General features: G+C 44.2%; 2 long non-coding RNA genes across 2 annotated transcripts in view; one reads left to right on the top strand and one right to left on the bottom strand.

The window, feature by feature from the left end:
- Positions 1–9,131, top strand: part of LOC139023428 (uncharacterized) — a 78,672-nt gene extending 69,541 nt beyond the window's left edge. The window contains exon 3 of the long non-coding RNA XR_011474562.1: positions 8,967–9,131. This is a non-coding gene — a long non-coding RNA (uncharacterized lncRNA). The remainder of the gene's footprint in view (positions 1–8,966) is intronic.
- Positions 9,132–12,464: 3,333 nt separating this feature from the next.
- On the bottom strand, positions 12,465–12,821 carry LOC139023459 (uncharacterized). The gene is made up of 3 exons (XR_011474580.1): positions 12,760–12,821; positions 12,649–12,707; positions 12,465–12,598 (listed from the first exon to the last, which is right to left on the bottom strand). It is a non-coding gene; the product is annotated as an uncharacterized lncRNA (long non-coding RNA).
- Between the last annotated feature and the right edge of the window lie 696 nt (positions 12,822–13,517).

The following is a 13,517-nucleotide window of genomic DNA, read 5'->3' as shown; positions in this document are numbered from 1 at the left end:
ACAACACTGTATATAGACACAATATGACGTTTTCATTATTTTGGAACATTTGTGAGTGTAATGTTTATTTAATATTGTTTATTTCACTTTTGTTTATTATCTATTTCACTTGCTTTGGCAATGTTTCCCACTATAACTATTTGCACATCATTACAACACTGTATATAGCTATAATATGACATTTGAAAATAGGGAGAGAAGGAGGGAGAGATGGGGAGAGAAGGAGAGAGGGAGACAGGGAGGTAGGGCGAGTGAGGGGTATAGAGAGAGGGAAAAAAAGGAGAGCGAGAGGTGGGGAGAGAGAGGGAAGTTGGGAGAGAAGGAGAGAGAGAGCGAGAGGGGTAGGGAGCGAGGGAGAGAAGGCTAGAGACTGAGCTCAGCGGAGAGAGAGACTAGGGGTCTGTTACTTGCTGTGAAAAACAGATGTTCAACATGACAGGATGTTTTCTTCATTTATGACACACTGTGTTCTTCTCAGTGGTTTACTACTCACCAGCCTCCTTGTCAACCAAATAACCGTCGGTCTCACGGTAATTGACCGTTAATTAACATAAACACATTTAGCATCTCCTGGCTTCCACACAYAGCCTACAAGCCACTGATGCAGACCTTTGGAACACCTACATTTTAAAAAGTCTAATAAATCCATGTAATATAGCCTACASCWTCACAATAAATCCATTATTTATATTAGACAGCTCTAAAGAAGCATGAAATGAAGAAAATGTAGTCTGGTTCAGAAGGACAGAACAGCATACTCTTGTCCTTATTGTTGTCCTTATGTTAGGCCCTGATTTGGCTATGCCATATGGCTGTGGGCTACACTAGTTCATTGCTCACACGGCAGACAAGATTTGCTTACAATTCCGTGCCATTATTTTATATTATTTTATAGTATGAAGAATACAATTGAACAAAGCTGAATAAAATATAAAGGATATTTTCTCCAAACGATTTGAGGGAGTGAACACATTCGGTAATCTGTGTTGAGCGGTTAACAAAGAAATAGGTACTCCTATGTGCTTAATTTAGTTATTAATGTCAATTTAGTTGTTCTACAAACGATGGGCTGCATGATGAGCCTAATGATGACTTGAAAAACGTTGCATGAAAGTCATGAGCTCTGCTTTGTTTTTTTGCGCAGGCTGTACACACTTCATCAGTCTCTCATTCACAATTTGACAAGCACTTGATAATGCCTCGAATTTCCCGGCTGCATCCCCTTTTTTGTGGCCGTAATGCCCCCTAAAACAATTCTTCCCTTTTGCGGCCAGTTGCCGTTGTGCCCTTGGGCTGAATATAATAATTATACTTCCCTTCTTCCGGCTGCGTGCTCCAAAGCACCTCTCACTCACATGGCTCTCCATCACGTGATCGGGTCTTTCTCACAGGCTACAAGTGTAGACAGACATATCGGGGACGCAACTGCGCACGTCCTTATCCCATTCCGAGGATACATGAAGAACGGTCCACATTTACTTGAAATCAGCCAACAAGATATGTATGCCTAACGAACAACAAAAGCACTATGTCAATCTACTATCCCCCATAGTACAAAAGTTGACCTATTCTGTGCGAGAAATAAATATTCCAAACATAGTCTGGGACTGTTGTGGGATACAATAGATCCCAAATTAATACAACCAATAGCATCAACAACAAAAAATGTAAGCAATGTGGCTGACGCAACAGATCAGAACGTTTAGCTTAAAATGTTGATAAACTATTAGGCTATTTCTTCACATTATAAGTGCAGCAATGCGCACACAGCAGTTAGCTATAAGGGTGAATGTTACATTAGCGGAAAACACCGTTCTCAAAAGTGAAAAATTGCCTGGTAAATAAAATAAATTCACAAGTAATAATATATAATTCACAAGCTAATATTGTCACCCATCAGACTATTCTAGATTGAATCTTGTCCTTACATATACTAAATAATATATGTGTGACATTTCTTTGGATTTAGAAAGGACCATTATCATGCACCTGTCTTGAAACCGGGGCAGCGGGAAAAAATACAAATAGCGAATGGAGGACGCTTTTCCCGTAGTTCATTTTCATGCCAGCCAGGTAGGCCATAGGTAAATATAAGCAAAGTGCTTAATATTAGGAAAGTGAAGAAATAAATATAGTAGGCCTAGCCTATAGACAGCTGATGGGATCCTCCTCTTTTTAGTAGAGGCCATCACTCTGTTTTCTCCTGCAATTGCATAGCCTATAGAAATGTTGCGCAACATGAGCTCATGGGCTCTCATGAAGTGTTTGATTAGATTTTTGATTACATTTGCATTGATGTTCAGTAAATGATTAGCAGGACATAAGGGGATAGATGATACGGAGTCGTTTATTAGCAAGTTTGGTAGGTTACTATGATCATCAGCAGCATCAGAGCTTGGAAAGCCTAATTCCAGACCTAAACGTCACGTGACATTTGACTGCCTTCATACTCGACTGCCGGTGTGGCTCATACTGTCACCGCTACAGCCCTATCAGGACCTCCTCGTCCCTCCCTGTTCTTCCCTTTCCCAATAATTTCTTCCATGATTTTACCCCTCTGCCTCCTCCTCTTACCCCCCACCCCCTCTACTTTTTCGCTCTCTACCTCTCACCTCCCTCTCTCTGCTCTCTCCCACCCCCCCTCTGCCTCTTCTCTACCCCCACCCCCTCTGCCTCTCTACCCCCACCCCCTTGCTCTCTCTCTCTACCCCCCTCTGTCTCTCTCTCTCTTCTTCTCTCTCTCTCTCTCTCTCTTCTCTCTCTCTCTCTCTCTCTCTCCTCTATCTCCCCTTGCCTCTCTCACTCTACCCCTCTGCCTCTCTCTCACCCCCCACCCCCTCTCTGCCTCTCTCTCTCTCTCTCCACCCACCCCCTCTCTGCCTCTTCTCTCTCTCTCTATCCCCCACCCCCTCTCTGCCTCTCTCTTCTCTCTATCCCCCACCCCCTCTCTGCCTCTCTCTCTCTCTACCCAACACCCCTCTATTCCTCTCTATCTCCCTACCCCCCCCTCTGGCCTCTCTCTTACCCCCTTTCTGCCTCTCTCTCTACCCCCACCCCTCTGTCTCTCTCTCTCTACTCTCCTCTCTCTCTCTCTCTCCACCTTCTCTACTCTCTCCTCTTCTCTCTCACCCTTCCTTTCCCCGTCCTCCTCATCTTTTCTACTGATTACAGATTCTCATCCTCTGACTTATGATGAATGTAACCGTGTTGGCCCATCTGAATCTCCCTCGCCAAGCATTTTCGTCCCCATCCCTCTCTTCTCATCTTTCTAGAATCTCCCCCATCCCTCCTTCCTCATCTTTTTAAGATTCTTGTCCCTAAGTGTTCCCGGCGCCAGCTCAGCAGAGGGGAGAGGGCGAGTCGTGATTGAACCGTGCGGGAGAGTTTGTCGTCCGGCTTCCACTTTTAAATGACTTGCATTCGAGCCCTCTGGAACTTTGCCGAGATGTGTGTGTGTGTGATGTGGGGATTCTGACTACGCCATCACCGGCAGCACCTTGTGGAGCCATGTTGGCCCGGCCATTCTGGACTCCAGGATATTGCTGTATGATGAAGGGACGTTCAAATGCTGTTATTTTTCAAAATCTGTCCATTAAATGGTAATTTTGACTTCCATTACATTCACCACACTGTAACACCACATAACTCATTCACACACACTGTACCAACAATACTCATTCACACACACTGTTACACAACAATACTCGTTCACCCACACACACCACACACACCACACCACACACACACACACCAACACAACACACACACACAACACACCACCACACCACACTGACAACATACTCATCTCACACCCGACACCATACTACATATCACAACACACTGCACACCACCATACTCACTTCACACACACTGATACACCCATACTATTCTCACACACACGGTCCACAACATACTATTCACACACCACTGTACCACACCAATTACTCATTCACACACACTGTACACACACCAATACTCATTCACACACACTTTACACAACATTACGCATTCCAACACACTGTACACACCATTAACTCCATTCACACAACACTGTAGCCCACACCTACTCAGTTCACACACACACTCGTACACAACAATACTCATTACACACAAACTACCTTACACACACACACTATCGTTACACACCACACCCCACACACACACCACACACACACACAACACACACACACACAACACACCACAACACACACACACCACACACACACACACACACCACACACACACAACAAGCACTGTACACCACGAGACTCATTCACAAACTGTACAAAACAATACCGTTCACACACAACACCACACACACCACACACACACACACACACACACACCACAACACACACACACCACACACACCACACACCACACCACACACGATACACACAATACTCATTCACACACACTGACACACTGTACACACTAACGTCACACACACACACACACACACACACACACACACACACACACACACACACACCACACACAACACACCACAACACACTACACAACTCTTCATTCACACACACTGTACACACTGTTACACACTAATACTCGGTTCACAACACATCTGTACACAACAATACTCAATTCAAACACACTTTCACACGACTAGAGGACAGATCATGGTAAAGGTACAGTATCATTGAGACATGCCGATAACACTATTCGTGTTTTCTCTTCCGTCGCCTCTTTACGTTGCATTCTGAGTGAAACTTTCCTTTAGAACAGAGTCCTAGGCATCAGCAACACTTTCCAAGTATCCTAGCCTGAACCATCTGAGGTAATAACCAACAGTACAGACCTATCGACTCGATCTTAGCCTGACCTCTGCAGTAAATAACAGCATACAGACCTGCTCGATCAAGATCCTAGCCTAACACTCTGAGTATAATACACCAGCAGAACCTTCGATTTCAATCCTAGCTCAACCCTGGAGTAAATAACAGCAGTACAGACCTTCGATCAGATTCCCTAGCCTTCTGAACCATTCTGAGGAAAGATAACAGCAGTACAGACTTCTTATTCAGATCCGTAGCCTGATCCATCTGGATACAATACAGCACTACGACCTCGTCACATCCAGCTAACATCTCGGGAGAAATAACAGCAGTACAGACCTTCGATCAGATCCTAGCCTGAACCATCTGGAGTAAATAACAGCTGTACAGACCTTCGATCAGATCCTAGCCTGAACCAATACTCATTACTGACCATAGATCAGTGGTCTAAGGGAAACTTGTCCTAGGAAATTAGGTTGTTGTCTTCTGAGAACTCTGGGAGCGCGGTCAGAAGGATGCAATGTTTTGGAACGTTCAGATAGAAATACGCTATGTAGAACAACACGCCTCTCTGACATGTAGAATAAGTAATCACATGAGCTCTATTCATGGTATTTCTATCGGCAACGGTCGACAGCGTTTGGCAACTGAACGTGACCCTGGGTATAATGCAGCTTTCGCGTACTAGTCAACTAGGAAACTCAGACTTTTCCGACTTGCTGTAGTTTTACACTTGCTGCGTTCAACCAGTTAGCTAGTCGGAAATGTCTTGAGTTTCCCTAGTTCAGACTAGAATGTGAACGTGGGATTAACCCAAACTGGGGACACACAGGATGATGACATCATCGTCCATCTCACAGCCGCCCCTTGGGAGGCTGGATCACATAAACACACACACGCACACACACTTTTTATTCTGTCTACAGTAGCTGTTTCACCCTTGACCTTGTCTCTCTGAACTGTCTCTCAGCAGCTTTACATTTGTCTTGTAGTAGCTGAATGCTCAGTGCTACCCCCCCAGCCAGGGTGTTATCCTGGACAAGCCAGTCAGTCTGATCCTCCTTATCTAGGCTGGAAGAAATGACCTCTGAACTCTGACTGCTGTTGGATAGGCTGTTCTGGCTCTGCCAATCAACTCTGTGTGTGTCTGTCTGTTTTGTATTTGTTTGTGTGTCTACAGTTCTCTTTGTGTGTGTGTGTGTGTGTGCGTGCGTGTGTGTGTGCGTGCGTGTGTATTCCCTGCAGCCAAGGGCAGGACAGATTGTCATGAATAATCTCTTTAATCTTTAGCCTCTGTCTTTATTCACCGCTAGCATGGCGAGAGAACACCCAACGATTTCTTCTGATTCCTCAGCCTTCGCTCTGGCAGGACAACCAATACTGCTACTGTCTGTCTGTCGGTTGGGAGGAAGTGTGTTGGGAGGAAGTGTGTGTGTGTGTGTGTGCAGGGGGGAATTTGAATCCATAGGCTTTATATCCAGCCTCACAAGGTTATAACATATGGGGGTCAACAACTACTCTCCCTTCACAATGTACACTGAATCATATGTATGTATATGGGTTGTTTCATGTGAGTTGTCTCCTGTCTGCTGTGTGTGGTTGTGGTGTGGTGTGGTTGTGTGTGTGTGTGTGTGTGTGTGTGTGTGGTGTGATGTGTGTGTGGTGTGTGTGTGTGTGTGTGTGTGTGGTGTTGGGTTGTTATGGTGACTCAGTGGTCTCAGTGCCAGTAAGTAGCCACGACTCACACTCTGGCGCTTGGTCTACTACAGTGGTGTGTTTAGAGAAGACTCAGCACTCTGTGCTGTCTTGGTCTTACTTACCAGGTGTGTTGTGTTAGAAAAAGACTCAGCACTCTGCTGTCTTGGTCTTACTTAGCAGGGTGTGTGTTAGAGAAAGACTCAGCACTCTGGCTGTCTTGGTCTTAACTTACCAGTGTGTTGTTAGAGAAAAGACTCAGCACTCTGGCTGTCTTGGTCTTACTACCAGGTGTGTTGTGTTAGAGAAAGACTCAGCACTTTGCTGTCTTGGTCTTACTTACAGGTGTGTTGTTAGAGAAAAGACTCAGCACTCTGTTGCTCTCATCAGGTATGCAGCCAGAGTCAGTGCTGCAGCAATGATGAGAGAGAAGAGTCAGTCCAGTCAAATAGAGCAGGAAGAGTGTCCTGAAACTGTCATATACCAGTGCCAAGTCGTCCTTTTATCCTTTGTTCCCCTGTTCATCATCTCCTCTTCATAACAATCTCACCTGTCCTTCAACTCCTCCTATTCATCCTTCACGTCTATACTTCCTGAACACTTCCCTCATCCTCCTCTCTTCCAATATCAACCTCAATCTAACCACTTCCCCTCATCCTCCTCTCTTCAAGTCAACCTCATCTAACACTTCCCCTCATCCTCCTCTCTTCAATATCAACCTATCTAACCACTTCCCCTTCAATCCTCCTCTCTTTCAATATCAACCTCATCTAACCACTTCCCCCTCATCCTCCTCTCTTCAATATCAACCTCATCTAACCACTTCCCCTCGTCCTCCTCTCTTCAATATCAACCTCATCTAACCACTTCCCCTCATCCTCCTCTCTTCAATAGTCACCTCATCTAACCACTTCCCTCATCCTACTCTCAATATAACCTCATCTAAATCCCCTCATCCTCCTTCTCTTCAATATCAACCCCTCATCTAACCACTTCCCTCATCCTCCTCTCTTCAAATCAACCTCATCTAACCACTTCCCCTCAGCTCCTCTCTTCAAATCAACCTATCTAACCACTTCCCCTCATCCTCCGTCTCTTCAATATTCAACCTCATCTAACCACTTCCCCTCATCCTCGTCTCGTCAATATCAACCCTTATCTACCCACTTACCCTCATCCTCCTCTCTTCAATATCAACCTCATCTAACCACTTCCCCTCATCCTCCTCTCTTTCAATAGTTTCAACCTCATCTAACCACTTTCCCCTCATTCCTCCTCTCTTCAATATTCAAACCCTCATCTAACCCACTCCTATTCCTCCTTCAATATCAAACCTCTCTCTCCTCATCTCGTCATATCCAAACCTCATCTAACCACTTCCCCTCATTCCTCCTCTCTTCAATATTCAACCTCATCTAACCACTTCCCCTCATCCTCCTCTCTTCTATCAACTCATCACCCCAGCCCCTCTATCTAAACCACTTCCCTACCCTCCTCACAATGTCAAACCTCATCTAACCACTTCCCCTCATCCTCCTCTCTTCAATGTCAACCTCATCTAAACCACTTCCCCTCATCCTCCTCTCTTCAATATCAACCTCATCTAACCACTTCCCCTCATCCTCCTCTCTGTCAATATCAACCTCATCTAACCACTTCCCCTCATCCTCCTCTCTTCAAATGTCAACCTCAATCTAAAGCCACTTCCCCTCATCCTCCTCTCTTCAATATCAACCTCATCTAACCACTTCCCTCATCCTCCTCTCTCAATATCAAACCTCATCTAACCACTTCCCCTCATCCTCCTCTCTTCTGATATTCAATCCCACCGTTGAATTCAGTGTCCGACTCGACTCACCAATAGAAGTTTCACTCTGACTATTTCTGTACTTTCAGTGAGATGCAATGAGAAATGTTAAGAGGGAGATACAGACAATAGTAGCACTGGCCTGGATGGAGGGGAGGAGAGGATGAGACATCTAATTAGAATTAGAATCTCTGTCAAATTCTGTCACAGCGTCCTCGTGACCGACTCACTGACTCGTCCTCATAGCTTCCTAAAGAAGACTACATTAAAAGTCGATTTATGGTCAATCCGACATCTGCAGCGGCCATATGGCATTTACAGCGATGCGGCCSCCGCAGAATTCTGAGCATTCAGGCTTTTTGCTCTTCGGGGAGTCATACGCATCCAAAACATTGGTCTGTACCACATAAAACGCACCACTCACAGTGGTTTAAGGCTGATCTCTATAGCCAGCCAGCTAATTATGAGSAACTGGCTAAAGGAAAAGACCTTACCTCTTCTGAGAGGTTGAAGTTGTGTTTCCTGGCGCTCGACGTAAGAGCTCAGGCAAGATAGCATGAAGTAAAAAGGCTGCACCATTTTTACACCTGCATCTCCACTTCCACCCTTCATTTATGTTTTGCTTTATGAGTGTCACACCAGCCTTCGCTTTGTCTCCCCTTCCTGTGCAGCTCAGGCGTTCAGCGTCGCCGGCCTTCTAGCTGCTGCCGAACCTGCTGCTGGCAAACGCCCTTCACTCATCAACCCCGGACTTGTCTCGTCATCATTACACACACCTGGTTCCAATCCCCAGTCTGTCACTGTATATATACTGTATATATATATACTCCCTCTGCCTTTTGTCTTTGTCAGTCATTGTAAATGTTACTTGTTTTCCTGAGAGGAATCTCACCTACTCTTTCTGGAGTACTTTATTATTTTCCACTTTAGTTCGTCCTGGGCCTTTTTGTTTATGAAGATATATTTTCCACTTTAGTTCATCCTGGGCCTTTTTGTTTATGAAGATATATTTTGAGCACAACAGCGTTTGGGTTTCAATCAGCTTTGATCTCTGGTGCTTAAATAATCTCAGTAGTTGTAAACCTGCGACTGCCTCCTCCTCTACACCAGTGACATCGAGCTCGTCCCGAAACCGCCTCAGCTTCTTGTGGCGAGCTTCCCTTCCATAGATGCAGTAAAGAGGTCAATGGAACTTGATCAAAACAATGGAAATGCKTGGATGAAAGATCCCTAGTCTCCTCATTGCCCCCAGCAAAAGGATCCTACATTTAGGATATTGGTTATATGTGTATTTCATGCTAGGTTGAGGTAAAAATCKGAGTTTAATSTTTGTATGGATGTCAACCCCAACACATGTCATCGTCATAAATCAACTGCATTACAGTTCAAATCAGGTTTGTTGAATGTCCAGTGTCCAGTGTCCTTCTTATCCCCCACAGTCTGCGTTCCGTTGACCTCTAAACCACATTTGAGAGGGGTAGTGAGGTCCTGGCAGAAACGCATCACCGGGGCAACTACCTGCCCTCCAGGACACCTAACACCCGATGTCCACGGAAGGCCATAAAGATCATCAAGGACAACAACCACCCAGCCACTGCCTGTTCACTCGCTATCATCCAGAAGGCGGTCAGTACAGGTGCATCAAGCCGGGACGCGAGAGACTGAAAAACAGCTTCTATCTCAGGCCATCAGACTGGTTTAAACAGCCACACTAACGATTTAGCGGCGCTGCAACATACTGACTCCAACTGCCAGCCATTTAAAATGGGAATTGATGGAATTATGTAAAAATGTCCACTAGCCACTTTAAACAATGACTCTAAATATATATGTTTACATACCCTACATTACGCCATTCATATGTATTAACTGTACTCTACATCATCTATCTGCATCTTGCCATCTTATGTAATACATGTACCACTAGCCCTTTAAACTATGCCACTTTAGTGTTTACATACCTAACAGTGACTCATTCATATTGTTATACCGTATCTATACCATCTACTGCATCTTGCCATGCCGTTCTGTAGCACACTCATTCATATACTTTATGTACATATTCTTTATCCCTTTACACTTGTGTGTGTGTATGAGGTAGTAGTTGTGGATTGTTAGGTTTAATTACTGTTGGTTATTATGCATTGTCGGACTGGAAGCACAAGCATTTCGCTACACTCGCATTAACATCTGCTAACCCATGTGTATGTGACTAATAAAATTTGATTTGATTTTGACTACTGTGACCAGACCTGCCTGACTACCTGTAACTAGAGCCACCTGACTACCTGTACCAGACCACCTGAACTACCTGTACAGACTCCTGACACTTGTACAGACACTGACTCCCTGCACCAGACTCCTGACTACCTGCACCAAGACTCTGACACCTGTCGCAGACTCCTGATACGCTGTAAGACCACTGACTACTGCACCAGACCTCGCTGACTACCTGCACCAACCTCCTGAACCACCTGTACCAGACCTCCTGACTACCTGTACGCCAGACCACCTGACTACCTGCAGCCAGACTCCGACACCTGTAAGACTCTGACTACCTGTACCAGACCACCTGACTACCGCTGTACGCAGACCTCCTGACACCTGTACCAGAACTTTTATCATTTCTACACAGCTTTCATGGATTTAGTCACTTTAAAGTATATTGAGTTTGTCCCTTCCACCCCCCTAAAAAAAATAGATATTTAGTAGATATTATTCAAAACACGCGTGGGACGTGTTGTTTGTTTGACAGCCCTGTGCTGACAGACAGGTGTAAGAGAACCCCAGACCCTACTGTCAGTTGACTACTGTCAGTGCTAGATGTGCAACAACAAATGACTCAAGTAAAGTGAAAGTCCCCAGTAAAATACTACTTGAGTAAAAGTCCAAGTAAATGTAATCTGCTGAAAAATATACTTGATGTATCGAAAGTAAAATTATTAAATGATTTCAACATTCCTTATATTAAGAAGCACCAGACCGGCACAATTATTATTATTTATTATATTACGGATAGCCCAGTAGCACTCCAACACTCCAGACATAATTTACAAATGAAACTGTGTTTAGTGAGTCTGCCAGATACAGATAGAGGCAGTTGGATGACGAGGCATGTTTCTCTTGATAGTGCGGATTGGAACATGCTAAGCTTCTAAATGTAACGAGTAACTTTTTGGGTGTCAGGGAAATGTATGGAGTAAAGTACCTTATTTTTATTTAGGAATGTCCGTGAAATAAAAGTTAAAAAAGTTGTCCAAAATATAAATAGTAAACTACAGATACCCAAAAACGCACTTAAGAACGTTTACACCAACACCCTGATAAATTGCCTAGCGAGGAGGTGGACACAGTCTAGAGAAACACAACCCGTATGAGGATGGAAACACACATAGGTACATTTCCAACACTACGGTAGAACACTGAGGGAGAGGACATTTACAGTAACCATTAAAACACAACTGCTGCAGCACTGAGGGCAGGGATTACAGTAAACATTACAAACACTACTTGTGCAACACTGAGGGAAGGAACATGTACAGTAACATTCAACACTACTGCTGCAACACTAAGGGAGGACATTTAACAGTAACATTACAACACTCTGCTGCAACACTAAGGGAGAGAACATTTACAGTAACACTTACAAACTACTGCTGCAAGACTAAGGGAGAGGGACAATTTACGAGTACATTTAACACTACTGGTGCAAGCACAAAGGAGAGGACCAATTTACAGTAACATTTCAACAATATGGTGCAACACTAGGGAGGGGACATTAACAGTAACATCTACAACACTACTGGTGCAATCACTAAGGGAGAGGACATTTAAGTAAACATTACCAACTACTGGTCGCAAACACTGAGGGAGAGGTATTCTACAGTAACATTTCAACACTACTAGTGTGCACACTAAGGAGAGGACATTGTAACAGTTAATCATTACAACACTACTGGTGCAACACTGAGGGAGAGGTACATTTACAGTAACTTTCAACACTACTGCTGCAACACTAGGAGGAGAGAATTTACAGTACGATTAAACACTACTGTGCAACACTAGAGGGAGAAGGACATTTTACAGTAAAATTACAACACTACTGCTGCAACTACTAAGGGAAGAGGGACATTTACAGTAAACATTACAACATATCTGGTGCAAACACTGAGGGAGAGGACATTTACAGTAAACTTTCAACACTACTGCTGCAACCACTGAGGGAGAGGACATTTACAGTCATTTCAACACTACTGCTGCAACACTAAGGGAGAGGACATTTACAGTAACATTACAAACACTACTGGCTGCAACACTAAGGGAGGGACATTTCAGTAAATTCATACCACTAACTGGTGCAGCACTAAGGGAGAGGACATTTACAGTAACATTTCAACACTACTGCTGCAACACTGAGCGGAGAGGAACATTTTACAGTAACATTTTAAACACTACTGCTGCAACACTAGGGAAGAGGAATTTACAGTAACATTTCAACACTACTGGTGCAGCACTAAGGGAGAGGAATTTACAGTACATTTCAAACTACTGTGCACCTAGGGAGAGGAATTTTACAGTAACATTCAACACTACTGCTGCAACACTAGGGAGAGGAATTTACAGTAACATTACAAACTACTGCTGCAACATTAAGGGAGAGGACATTTACAGTACATTACAACACTAATGGTGCAACACTAGAGGGAGAGGACACTTTGAGTAACATTCACACTACTGGCTGCAACACTGAGGGAGAGGAACATTTACAGTAACATTCAACATACTCTGCACACTAGGGAGAGGACATTTAAGTAAATTACACTACTGCTGCAACACTAAGGGAGAGGACATTTACAGTAACTTTCAACACTACTGGTGCAGCACTAAGGGCGAGGACATTTACAGTAACATTTCAACCTACTGTGCTGCAACACTGAGGGAGAGGACCATTTACAGTAACATTTCCACACTACTGCTGCAACACTAAGGGAGAGGACATTACAGTAAATTTCAACACTACTGTGCACACTAAGGGAAGAGGACTTTACAGTAACATTCCAACACTACTGCATGCAAACTAGGGGAGGACATTTACAGTAACATTACAACACTACTGCTGCAAACACTGAGGGAGGGACATTTACAAGTAACATTTCAAACTACTGTGCATGCACAAGGGAGAGGACATTTTACAGTAACATTTCAACACTACTGTGCACACT

This window comes from Salvelinus sp. IW2-2015, linkage group LG32, assembly GCF_002910315.2.
Source record: "Salvelinus sp. IW2-2015 linkage group LG32, ASM291031v2, whole genome shotgun sequence".
Classification (NCBI taxonomy): Eukaryota; Metazoa; Chordata; class Actinopteri; order Salmoniformes; family Salmonidae; genus Salvelinus; species Salvelinus sp. IW2-2015.
This window is presented reverse-complemented; position numbering and strand designations above follow the sequence as displayed.